Source organism: Protopterus annectens, chromosome 1.part2 (assembly GCF_019279795.1).
Source record: "Protopterus annectens isolate FY-2018-M chromosome 1.part2, PAN1.0, whole genome shotgun sequence".
Taxonomy (NCBI): Eukaryota; Metazoa; Chordata; order Ceratodontiformes; family Protopteridae; genus Protopterus; species Protopterus annectens.
Genome location: NC_056727.1, coordinates 1,065,839,818 through 1,065,853,411, shown reverse-complemented (window position 1 = coordinate 1,065,853,411; position 13,594 = coordinate 1,065,839,818). Strand labels below are relative to the sequence as shown.

Sequence of the window (13,594 nt, the reverse complement as noted above, 5' to 3'; positions counted from 1 at the left end):
GTGCATTATAGTGTTGTTGACCCCATGAGTGTGGGCATGTTACTGTGTGTTTCTGTGCATGTCTGTGTGTGTTCTCATCCTGTAATGTGAAAGTGTATTACTGCTACACAGTGAGGCCTCATGCTATCAAGTGGCCTCTAATGTTATCATCGGCCAGACCGCTGTGTAAACCCCCTGCACCATGTCACCATACCTGTGATATGACCTGGTATGGATGTCACGTCTCTAGCCACTGTAGCCTATTAAACAGCCCACATGCTTCTGGATCAGTAGATGTGTGGACATCTGTGGAATGGTAGCCTTTCTAACAGTGAGGTTGAGGCTACGTATAGCATGCTGGTATTGCCATACATGCCTGTGAGTACTCCATATTTACACATGTGAAACTGCAAACACTGCTACTTATTGGCACATGCAAGTAGACCTTAAGGAGGGAAGCAGGGCATAATTACTAACATGCTGTTACCGTTGTTACCAAGACACATACTGTGAACATATAACAATGCATTATAAACCTGTACTACATAGTATGTCTGGTGCATGTCAACAGTACACAACTAATGTAATATACACTTATCTCACTATTCTGTTCACCCTGTGCACCAGACCATATGAGCATGTCCCTGCACCGATGGTGTGGATGACAAGGATGCAGCACAGGCATCATCATATGCACAGGGTGATAATGTTTGCCAGGGGCATAGACTGCACCAGTGGATGACATCATGTGTGTGGGTAAGGGCCGGTGATCTGATGGGACATGTGTGGTCATTATGCATGTGGGTGTTGCGGTGCCCTACAGATGTTTCTGCTGTGTGCGTGTATGTGTGCACACAGTTCTGCCTTTTGTCAGGCCTACACAGGACTGTACAGACCAGGATGTACAGTTCACTGTGTCCAACCATGGCCACGTGACCTGTGCCTGCCAGGGGTTGCACAGGCACTACCAGGCGGAGGTACAGATTGGCTACTGTCCGATGACACATGTCCACTGGAACCGTGTCCCCACTGGGAATGTCCAGGGCCACGTCCACGTGGCCTGCTGTGTCCTGGTGTGGACAGCACAGCACCAGCTGCACTGCTACTGCTACTGGCACTATGGGAGCGGGCATGTGAGGTGGCTCGTTCACGTTGACCTGCACTAGGTGGTGTAGCTGGCCTACGTCCACATGGCCTACACCTCACTCCTACCAGATGTTCCAGCACAGACAGCTCACACTCGCGGATTGCCATGCCACGGTCAAGGATTCCAACCATGTCACCCAATCGCCTGTCCAGAACATCAGCAATCTGCTGTTGAGCATTTGCCAATGCCTGGATGTTGTCGTTTAGAGTACAGATAGCAGCCCTCTGAAGCCTCTACCCTTCTCTGTTCTGCTGTTCAGCACATGCCTGTGCCGCCATTACAGTCTGGAACATGCGTCTGGTGACACCAGCTTCTGCACTCTGTCCTGCAGGTGCATGTCTGCCAGAGGTTCACCTACAAGCGGCACTGGCCACATGCCTGTGTGGCATATCTGCAGTCATTACACTGACACCATGGTGTGGAGACACACCTCCTGTAGCCACCATATGTTCCTGTTCCAAGCTAACACACGCTGACTGTCCTTCCTCTATGGCCACTGGTGATGGGGTATGTGATGGCATGAGAACTGTGTGCAGGTAAGAGGGGGACATAGCTGGGATGGCAACCACTGGCACAGATTCAGCCCTTGACAACCCTGCCTGTACCTCATGCATATGTTCATCACTGCTAGTATCTGTGGGGACACTAACATCAGATGGACCACAGGAGGGTAATGCACCTACATGACCTGTGAATGCAAAGAAAGACTCTACATTACAATAGACACACACACACACAGGCACACAGGCACACAGACACACAGACACACAGACACACAGGCACACAGGCACACCATGCATGTGATTTGACAGACGGCATGCAGCATGCATGTGATTTGACAGACGGCATTCAGCATGCATGTGATACAGCAGCTCAGACATTAATAGTGGTAGTTAGCATACCTCCCTGGGTTGCACATAACAGCAAGCAGGTGTCATATCAGTAGCCATGCAGTTCACACAATCATGGTAGTAAGCATGAATCCCTGTGATACACCATGTGGACCAGCACAGGTTAACAGTACACATGGCTGAAGTGACCTCGACATGTAATCTGCTGACGTGTGCATTGACATGCATGCATGTCTGACACAATGGTGTCCTGACACATGTACAGCATTGTAATGGGTATCACATTGCAGTGTTGTCTGTATGCCCTACAGATAGAATGCACTTTTAGCAAATGTGCATGAGCATTGAAGGGTAGTGTGAGGCATTTACATTGCTATACAGTGTGAAGTGCAGACACTGTGCCATTGCATGGCATCATGAGGCGTCTATATTGCTATACAGTGTGTAATACGCACACAGTGCATAGCCATAACTGCGTGCATACACATTACATAACTGTGGATTGTGACCCACGTCGCTGAGGTGTATACACACCAAACCATGCTGTGTCATGTGACAGGTCACTGGAAGACCTACGGATGACACCCCTGCACAACTACTACAAAGTCTTAGCTGCCTGGCAACCATGTCCACACATGGCAGACTTGTCAATACACCATGTCCCACATGACATTAATGTACCACACACACGAGGTGCATGGCTGACAGTGATGTTCTACAGCAGCAAGGGAAATGTACGGTATCTGTGGCCTGATGTGGTGTCAATGTCTGTGGAAGCTGTACAGGTGACTACTGTCATGCTATGACACAGTCGTAATGTTCAACACATCTTATATCGTCGAATTAAGTGACACCTCCACTAGCTGTGCACAGGCTTTTAGGATGTCCAGTGTTCCACATCAACTATATAATCAGTCAACTAAGGCTATAGTTGGACCATGTGTGGACAATGTGCAACAGGGTGTATACACATCACATCTACTGTGTGGCTACATGTCTCTGGCCATCCTCCATGGCCATGTGTGTACATGTGTTGGCCAAATGTTTGTGATGGCCATCTATCTCACATGTCTGTGTTGTCCCATATGACATACACCCATAGATGTCAGATATGTCACTGTCCACAGGGCTATGCAGACAATGGGTTGTATGTTTGGTATGTATTATGGGATAGTGAGACAATATTGCAGCCAGCACACTACATGTCTGGGACATGTCAGATGGCACGTCACAATGTGTGCACCCATTGCAGGGGCATATTACACAATAGTGACTCCTGTGGGCTGCCCATATCCCAGCTCACTGTGTGGTACTGTTTGCGTACCACACATGTGTTGTTCCAATGTATAGTACATATGCCTACATTGAACACCTCCACCATTGTATGCAGAGCTGTCCACACATCTAGCAATGACAGATACTGTGGTTTCATGTCGGTGTTTCATTTAGTTTGTATATATTGCACATGGGTAGCCAGTGTTAATGATGACAGATGCGACCTGTATATCGTGACTGGACCATACATTATGTATACATGTGTTAACTGGCCACATGGCGAATAGATATATGCATTAACATGCCTGATACTGACAACTGTCTCACCTGCAATGGACTGATGTCTGTGCGGCACGCCAGAGGTACCTGTATAGGGGTGACACAGCAATTTGAACATTATCCATGACTGTATGACAGCCACAGGGTGCACTGTGCCTGTTAACACATTCGCCTGTACAATAGCATATAGTATGCACATGTGTGCATACACAGGCTAGCATACTGTAGTATGCGGCATGTGTGTAAACATACCTTGCATATGATGTTACATTACATATTGTACAGTGACACATGCAACTAAATGGGATATAATAGTCATATGTGCAGTAGTGACTTACCAGGCAACTCCAGGCTCATTGGTTGGGGGACACCCACCTCCACGATGGCAGCTAGTGTTTGTGGATGCTGTTCTGAGGGTGTCCCCAGGCTGGCCAGTAGCTCCTCGGTGGGTGTGAGTGGGGGCTGGGTTGGTGGCCCACCACCTGTTCCACCTTGTTCTCTGGCGATTGCATTGGCACGCTGTTTCGCATGTCGTATCAGGTCCGTGCAGTGTCTGCGCACCTGCTGGTAGGTGCGGTTATGGCCACCCACATCATTAACCCTCCTGCGAAGGTCCTGCCACAGGTTGTCACGCTGCTGGGCATGATGTGGCACATGGCTGAACAACACCTCGTAGTTCTCATGGAGGTACGGGATGAGGGGATCATCCTCCAGGCGGCTATATGCTGGCAGGCGTGAACGAGGCATTATCTGGAAGACATAATGATGGAGAAAGGTCACAGTATCACAGAGATGTACAGAGATACAGCTGCACATACATTTGTATTAAATCTAGTACATCTGAACATTTATCTTTGCAAATCGTCATTACACTGACACGACTGACATGTTTGTGTCACACACATGTAACACCCGTTATGCATTGGATATCATAACCATATATGTGTGTCACCTCATTACATTGTTCATACTCCATGTGAATGCTGTCTTGATGTGGGCATGTCTGTTTGCCTGTACTGGTGTTTTTACCTATCAGCACATGCCTGGATGTGTCCGCAGTAATGTTGTTGACCTTGACGCTGTGTATATGTCACATATCAACACATACACTGCCTTAATGGACATGAGCAGTGACAATGCACACATATGCATGGAAACCTTTACATGCATATGTTTTGTCATATGCATCTACACGGCACTGTACAGCAGTTCAACATCCTACCCTGTATCGCCTGTGTTGCACATGTGATAGACATGGGACAATGGCTAGCCGGACGTCATTCGCAGGGATGGTTATCAACTATAGCATGTACGGGCAAGGTTTTCTAGCTGTATCCGACAACCATTTTGCCACCGTGAGGTGCATCAGTGCCACATTACTGATCCAGACAGTTAATAATACATCTATCATGCGGTCATCGCACCATGTATGACAGAGATGACATGTGTAGCTTTGATAGACAGGGTTGCATGGTATGGCAGTAGTATGTAACATGTATGGTACAGGGATCTGTCCAGCATGTGGCGATCCTTGTAGTAGGACTGTGGCTGTCCATGACATATGTCTTTCAGATCAGGATATGTACGTGTAGCATGTCCAACATCACAGTGTAGCACATGTCTTTATGCAAGGTAGCCAGCATGCTGCATAGTGGAGATGAGGATTGTGAAGGCTGGTATCGCCCATCCACGCATGGCCAATACCCCTTAAAGGTGATATGTGATCCAATATTGGTCACCCGAGTGCTGAGTATGCCTGCCCAATGATCTCCATGCTCATGGATGGCACCCTGTCATGACATGGGTGCCTCGTATGACTACCTAATAGGCCTGGAGATGTCACCAACTCAGGGAGGTGAACTGCACAGCACCATCCCTTACACATTGTCCATAATGTTGACCTCTGCCTAGGTGGTAGTTAATGGGTACAGGGTTATTCACCTAGCGGTGACAATGCTATTATCAGCTGTCAGATTTTGCACATATGTCACACACCTCACCCACAAAGCCCATTCTGTATGTTGTCCACAACATTCAGACAGCTATTGCTCCTAGGTCATGGCCATTCACATCCTTACATACACAGATGCCTTCCATTTGTCTGTGTGGTATGAGCTACAATGCGGGGGGAGTACAAAACATTAACCCTGTTTTACTGTAGCTGCCACTGGTGTGATATGCACATGACACTCAGACACCTTTTGTAGTGTTGCTTCTGTCAACAGGCCACTGGTAGAACACTCCTGTGACATATGAAGGTACATCTAGTATACTCAGTGTAGCTGGAACACGGTATGGGTGATGATGTCCTATGACCTGTCACAGGTATGTTATGCAGTGTGAAATCATCCGTACTGTCATCTACTTCTGTACTGCTAACATCTACGTTGATAAAGGTTCATAGACTTGCAGACCATACTCAGCAGGGTAATAGTGCAGTGCCTCCAATTATGACTGTTGTCTCCACTTGTGGGTTGCAGTGGGTTGATATTATCCAACACCCTATCTGTATTGCATATTCATGCTCAGCACTTGTTCAGAACATGTAAGCACTTCATGAGCTACTAATTACTATAGCACCCATTCCAACTCATTTCTTACAAGTACACTGTCTGTCCTTACATTTCCAGCTTGCTTACAGTACAACAGCTGTTGTACACACTAACTCACATATCTTGTGAGACATGGTTGAATATACAGGCATGTCCAAGTGTCACTTACCAGTGCTATTGCCTGTCTATATGATGAATATGGCAAACATGTGGTAATAGAGCAATTGTCTCATGTACACAGTCAATGCTCACCTCCCAACATACGACACTGCAGCCTGTGGGAGATGCACATATGTAGCCATGCTGGGGGTAATGCCCTCACCAACCCAGACTGAACCTGACATTCATGTGGGGACGTTTAACATTTGCAACACACCCCACTCATCACATAGTCTCACTGGATCTCCTCCACCACAGGCCACACATAGTATGAGTACGACATTTGCAGAACCTCTCCATACTCTGTGTAGGCACTAGAGGCAGCCCCCATCACCAAACACAACAACAATTACTTATAGCCCACAGACTCATGTGTGCCCATCAACTACAGCCAATAGGGTGTTATAACATACCCAACACACCGGTCATAGGTGACTCTGTAGGCGGTCACACTGATACGCCAGGGATCACTGCAGTGGCTGTACTGTACAGAGGTGCAGGTAACACATGGCTCTGCTGTTCACAGACAGGACACTACCCTAGAGAGGTGCCGCCGGTGTAAACACTGTAGTTGGGCTTACACATAGACTTGCCAGACAGCATAGTACCTCACTATGAACCTGTGAAGCTATTACATGTCCTTTGTGCATGGTTAATTGAGTAGCTCTTCCATTTCGATTAACTATCATGCTGTTACAGTGTCCCATGACTACAAGCCATATGTATCCTGTTATTGTGTATTGTACATGCCAGTAGACGATACCTTTTGTTTGCATGATATAACAGTTATGCTGTGTAGCATATCTGACATATCTACCTACAATACTGTACATTACACATATTTTACACATAATACTATAATGCAAAGCATACTTGCACAGCAGGACCACCTTAGGCATGTTATTGTCATTATATGCCCATACACATGCCTACTGTGACAGTATATCAACATATACTATCCCCTGCTATGGCATGTACTTGTTGGACATACCCTACCACTGACGGTGGGTAGTGTGGAACTGTTCTGTTTAAAGCCCTCATGTAACATCCCTTGTGGTGTATGTGATGTTTACTTTGTGGCCCACAGCAGGACACACAATTTCTACAAGTGTTACTATGCTCAACAAGACATCACTACATAATACCTTTTTCCACTTTATGCATTGCGTACACTTTTAATTAATACAAAACAGGCTCTACATACACTAACATACTGAGTGTTCTACATACCTTGTTAGCATTCCGAATCTTCATAGATATCTCTCTTACACCTTTACTGTTTAAACGGTTCCATGGTATGAGCATACGGTTTGAATGTATGGCAAGTCATCCTAATATACATTGATACCTGTAACATGTGGTTTCCTGCCGCCAATTGGTGTTCCTGAGTAAATTATTACATGCACATCAGCTGTGCAACTACTCCATTCGCCAATTACACGGAAACAGTGGGGTATAATTGAATTCTCCACTTGGGCATTGCCCTTTTGCCCTACCTTTGGGGAGACGGCCTGTATGTGTTTTGTTGTGAGGAATTGCAACTGCTATTTGTAGAGACACGGATATTTTGAATTCATGTCCCCCATGGATTGTGTGTGACAGCTAGAGTATGTGGTTCTACATGTGAGTGCACCTATCATCTCAACCGTCTGATAAGGGACTATTGCAAACAAAACCTGTAACATCGCCGTCTGTTCCATTATACAACAGCTACGATTTCACATGGCACCTTTAGAAATGTGTCTCTCACAAGGTATGTTAACGCCTCTGCAGATGTAATTGAGTGAGTGGATGTTTGTGATGTTATTACAGTCTGTATTGCAATTGTTTCGGGTGTGGGGGAGATGTAGGTGGGTGTACATAGCATATACAGGTTTGTGGGGAATGCATTTCTACATATTCCATATATGTGTATGGGCTCCTTCCCTAAATGAAGACCTGTCAGTTAGTAGACTGAACTATGGTTGTTATGGGCTTATACATTGAGCCATTGTTAATTGGTTTCTATATAGTATGCAGGTGAAGTTGATACTTCCATACCTCTGGAAATACAGCGATATGTAAAGGAATGTTACTAAATGACAGCTGTCTCGTGTATTTCTGTCACAGATATTTGCACTCATTGCAGTTGTGTTGGTGACTGAACCTCTTTGGCATGGGTTGCCACCTTTTCAAATGGCCATAGTGGGACATTTGCAGGACACACATCAGTGTTTACAGGCTGACACATACCCACGGTCAGTACACAGGATAGAACATACTTTTATCCTGAATACATACTTATTCTTGTAGCACTTTAGCTACTTATCATGTTTCATGTAACATTTACGTTTTGTAGATACAGGCATAAATATTTAATGCAACTATTACATAATATATGTGACATAATTATGCCCTACAATCTCGGATATTTGCCCTTTTTAATATTTTTTGTCAGGACACAACTGCCCAGGGAGGGGCTGTCCCTCTTAAAGTGGGACAGGTGGTAACCGTATGCCTACGGCCAGCTATAACCACACCTACTGTAATGATCTACCTCCGAGTTAGCACTAACAGACACACGATGCAAACACACACGCACACACACACATTACAGTCCCATGGAAATGCACATGGCACCCACAACACACACATACACAGACTACAGCAATCACAAACACAGTTGAACACAGTATCTACGTGGACCGCAACACCGACAGCAATAACTAAATGTCCCTTAATATCGTGATAATATTACACGTGGTTCCAGTGTTCCGGTACTGTGTTCTTTTGGTCTTTAAGCCTCGTGATTACGCGTGTCGGTATGTGACACATTCCATAGTTAGCAGTATCCTATTTATTTCTACCTCCATGGTTGTGTACATATCGTTGACCTATCTATATATTTGCAGATATAGGTGAATCCGTATATATCAACATATATCTCTCTATCACCCTTTCTATCTCTGTTATATATATGTGTATATATATATATATATATATATATATATATATATATATATATATATATATATATATATATACATATATGAAAGAGAGAGTGAGAGGGAGAATACACCTTTCATTGTGTACCTGTCGGTGTATACTGTTTCCTGGACTCCACACGTTTGTGTTTGGAACTGTCACATTACACACCTGCCGTTGGTACATCTTGGGTAGCTTAGTGTTAGGTGATTGTGTACATGATTGCATGTTCTACTCCTGGCAGTGGTCATTTTACCCTTCAGAGCAGGCACTATTAGTACAGGGGTGAATAATGCTAGTTTCACCTGTTCTGGACATCACTGAACGTGATCTGCGCGATATTCAGAGAAGCTTAGCCCTGTTTCGCGCATATCCATATAGTCATGTTTAAACAACGCTTACCAGCACTGGACAACGCATATTCCTGCTAACATGTGCTAAACCTGATCTGATGACCTGCATCCAACATCCATTATTTGTGCCTTCGGGATTACGTAACGTCCCTTGCAGGAAGTGGAACCAGGAACATGCACGACAGTCAGTGCATTTACCACTTGGGCATCTGGGATTTGTACACTTGTTATGGTGTTTTGTTATGTAGACTGTACTACGGTTGTTACTCCATACTGCAAACAAATGGGTAACTCAGTTAGTTTACATATGGATGAGACTTATTAATGGTATGTCCAAGTGATGTTTAATGGATGTGCTCCAGCATTGGGAATGTATGTCACAGTGAACCACACACTATAATGTGCTACACCTTCACACAACCATAGGTGGAGCATGCTGGGGTGACATATACCTGTCATGGGTACACCCCATGCTTTGCCACTACATCCATGATTACATTATATGGAGCCCCTCATTAACACACCAGGGAATCCATGCAGAGTTTGTGGGGAACAGTGATTACACACATGGATCCCGCAATTGGCTCTGCTCCACTGAGGGACAGTTGGTTACTCGATGTGGTGGCGACAGCAGACACTGTTTGCCTCGATTGATGAATGGCCTCTGACAATCGGGCGTGTACCTACCGATGTACCTAGGAACCTATACATACAGTACCAACATATGCTGATAGGTGCGTGTACTGTTCAGGTGTTGACATTCCTTGTTCCAATAGCTGTTGTGTGTGCAATGGTTGAGGGCTGCCTATGTAGGATTCACACAGTAGGCCACCTATACATTACAATTTACAGGTGGTCATGTGTGTGTGCCATCCATTTTACTGTGTGTGCAGATGGAGAGGTGTGTCAGTCCGTAGGGGCCAACACTGTCAGAGTATGTGCTATACGTTCCCTCTTTGCCAAGGTGTGGGCATATTGGGCATGCCTCCATCTGCCTACTGGGACTGGCACAGGGTGTTCGTGGTCTGAATCCCTCTGTGCCTGTGATGGCCTTGGCAATTGCGGTGGGCTGTGAGGGCCTTCACCATTATGTCCCTGCTGCAGCTGTTTCCGCAGGATCATATTATGTAGCATGGCACATACTATAAAGATGTGGGCACATGTGCCTGGAGAGTACTGCAAGGCTCCACCAGATATGTCCAAGCAATGGAACCATGATTTCAGCATCCTGAACACATGCTCTATGATGATTCTGGTTTGTGTGTGTGTCTCTCATTATGGCGTTCTTGCATGGGTGTGTGTGCATTTCTGATGGGAGTCATCATCCATGGCTCCAGTGCATAGCCAGCATCCCCCACAAGGTGGCCATGTGGGATGTCCCCCCTGACAAATACCTGATACAGCTGTGAGGCATGCCAGATGTGGGAGTCATGGTAGCTTCCAGGGCTGCCAGCACACACATCCATGATAATGCCCTGGGCATTGCACACGACCTGGCATTTGATGGAGTGGTATCCCTTGTGGTTAATGTAGCGCCTACCATGCTCACCGGCTGGTGACTTGATATGTATGTGCGTACAGTCTATCGCACCCAGTACCTCTGGGTAGTGTGCCACATGGTGGAAGAGATGCATATTGCTGGCCAACTCCTCCTGAGTTCGGGGGAATTATATATGCTCATTGGCATGTGGTAACATGGCATCCAGGAACTGGTGTAGTACCCTGGATGCTGATGCCTGTGAGATCCCCATTATATCTCCAGTTGGCCTTTGAAAGGTACCTGTGGCTAGTATTCGCAAGCTTACACATACCTTTGTGTCCACTGGGATGGGTTCCCCTCTGTTGTTTCTGGATCTCAGGCATGGCCGGCACAGCTCAACTATTTGCTGTAAGATGTCCCTGTCCACCCTGTAACGCTCTACTATCTCCAGATCATGTAGCCCCTGGTAGGTTACCCTTGGTCTGAACACTCTTCTCCTCCTCCGGGGCCTGCGGTGGTTGTCAGCATCATCCTCCACAACACCTTCAGTCTCTAACACATGGTGATGAATCACAGCTATGGCAGCTCCCAACATGTACATTGTAAAAGTTCCCTGTCTGTTTACACTGATGGTGCAGTGATTGGGAATACACAGGTGTGTGTGAGGTGCTTTCACACTTTATACTATTGTGCTGTGAACACTGATGATGTCATAGTGTGTGTATGTACGATCGTAGCTACAGGGTATCTTATGTGTTTTACGATAGGTACTATTATTGTGGTGCCTTTGGTGTTGAATTACATTTGGCTGCCATGGATTATCTCTTGCCCTTCCCTTTACATTTCTTAACGTTTCACCTCCCATTTTCTGGCATGCATCCAGCAGCCTGCTTTCATTTGTACTTTCCTAAACCTGGCTTATCTTGCGTAATGTGTTCTATGGCTGGTCTACTGCAGGTTTGCTTTGCTCTGCTATGACAGTTCTCTTTTCTTTGCAATCCGACACCTCCCCTATCCTGTTTTGCAGGTTTCTGCGAGCAGACTTGTCAGCTGCCGTCGATTGCCCACTGTGAGTTAATTGGTGTTAATTGCTTAGTTGTACTCCAATTACCCTACTGCGGCATTTCCTTATTTTCTTCCCCTAACCTTCCTGTTTGAGCTATGGTGCGTGGCGCGTGCGTCTGCTTACCGGGTTTCATGCACGTTTTCATCCCCGTACACATGCGCTTTCAGGCACCATATGTGCTCTCAGCTAAACAATGCTATACCTACATCCCCACCCCTGTCCTGCGGCTTTGCTTAGCATGGCCAGGCTGGATTTGCATTGCTCCAATGTGCTTACAGCTATGGTGGCACACCTCACTGCTGATGTCATGTATACCTCTAAACTACTCCTCTGTGTTGTAGAGCTGCGCCGTATGGTACATCCTTAGTCTGGCGGGACGTTTGCGATTCACTATTACATGCCTCATTTGCATGGCATTGACTACTAATTTCTAGTTACTGAGCCGAACACTGTCACAGACCCTTAGCAACCCTTGCAGCTTGGTTGTGGTGTACCACGCATACCATTGAGTATTATGGTGAACTCATGATTTGTATTACATTGCGATTTTATGACATTTGTATATATTTTCTTTGTGTTCCCATTTGCGCACACATGTCCTGCGGTTGTACTTTGCGTTACTGTGGACATGGCATTAAATGTTGTTTTTTAGGTGTTGTGCATCTTTTCTTATGCCATTGGCTGTATATTTAGCCATTGGCATATTTTAACTTTGTAATACATGAGTCTGGTCTGCTTTCATAGCTCCGATGTTCTGTTTAGAAAAATGTAAACCGTTTTTTTTTGGTTTACATTTCTGTGGGCTTACGCTACGCCTGCACCACTTCATGAATCGCTATGTACCTTCATTTGCATGGTGCGGCACTGAGCATGGGGTGATTAGCATACTTAAGCCGAGGGCTGCGCAGATCTGGCATACGCTGGTAGTGCACATGGAATTGGATCGTACCTGAATTGCTCGGCAGCCATATTTGGCATTATACTGCCTATGCTACGCCTGCGCCTGGCGCAAGCTTCATGAATCCCGGGGAATGTCATGCTGATATTTGTAACTACTATCTGTACTTTGTGCCTGGGTAGTAAGTTAAAACGAGTTAATAGACCAGCTTACTTAGTCAGTTAAAAAGTTATAAAATAAGGAAATAAAAACAGAAGGATGGTGAAGGGAAATGCAGAGTTGAGTGGCAGGTGAAGTGGAGGGGGGGATTTAAGACAGCAGCACTATTTCATACTGAGAATGATGAAATGTGGAGAGTATTGCCAGACATTGCTGTGGGGTACACTTCAGTGAGAGTTTCGAGGATGGCTTAGACAAATGATAGCGTGAAGCAGCTGCACATAAGTTAGATGTGTCAGAGTGGGCCCACTGCACAACAGGTTAGCTTTCTAGACCTTGAAACATAATGATCTTATAGAAAGCAAACAATATTGGTGCATCATGAATGTTTCTAAGAGGAGACTTTTTGTCTAGTTAGAGGGGCAGGGCTGT

The 13,594-nt window shown here is 45.7% G+C and overlaps 1 protein-coding gene across 4 annotated transcripts in view; it reads left to right on the top strand.

Annotated features, from left to right (window-relative positions):
• LOC122792228 (transcription elongation factor A protein 3-like) overlaps positions 1–13,594 on the top strand; it is a 1,160,229-nt gene that overhangs the window by 527,557 nt on the left and 619,078 nt on the right. The window lies entirely within an intron of this gene.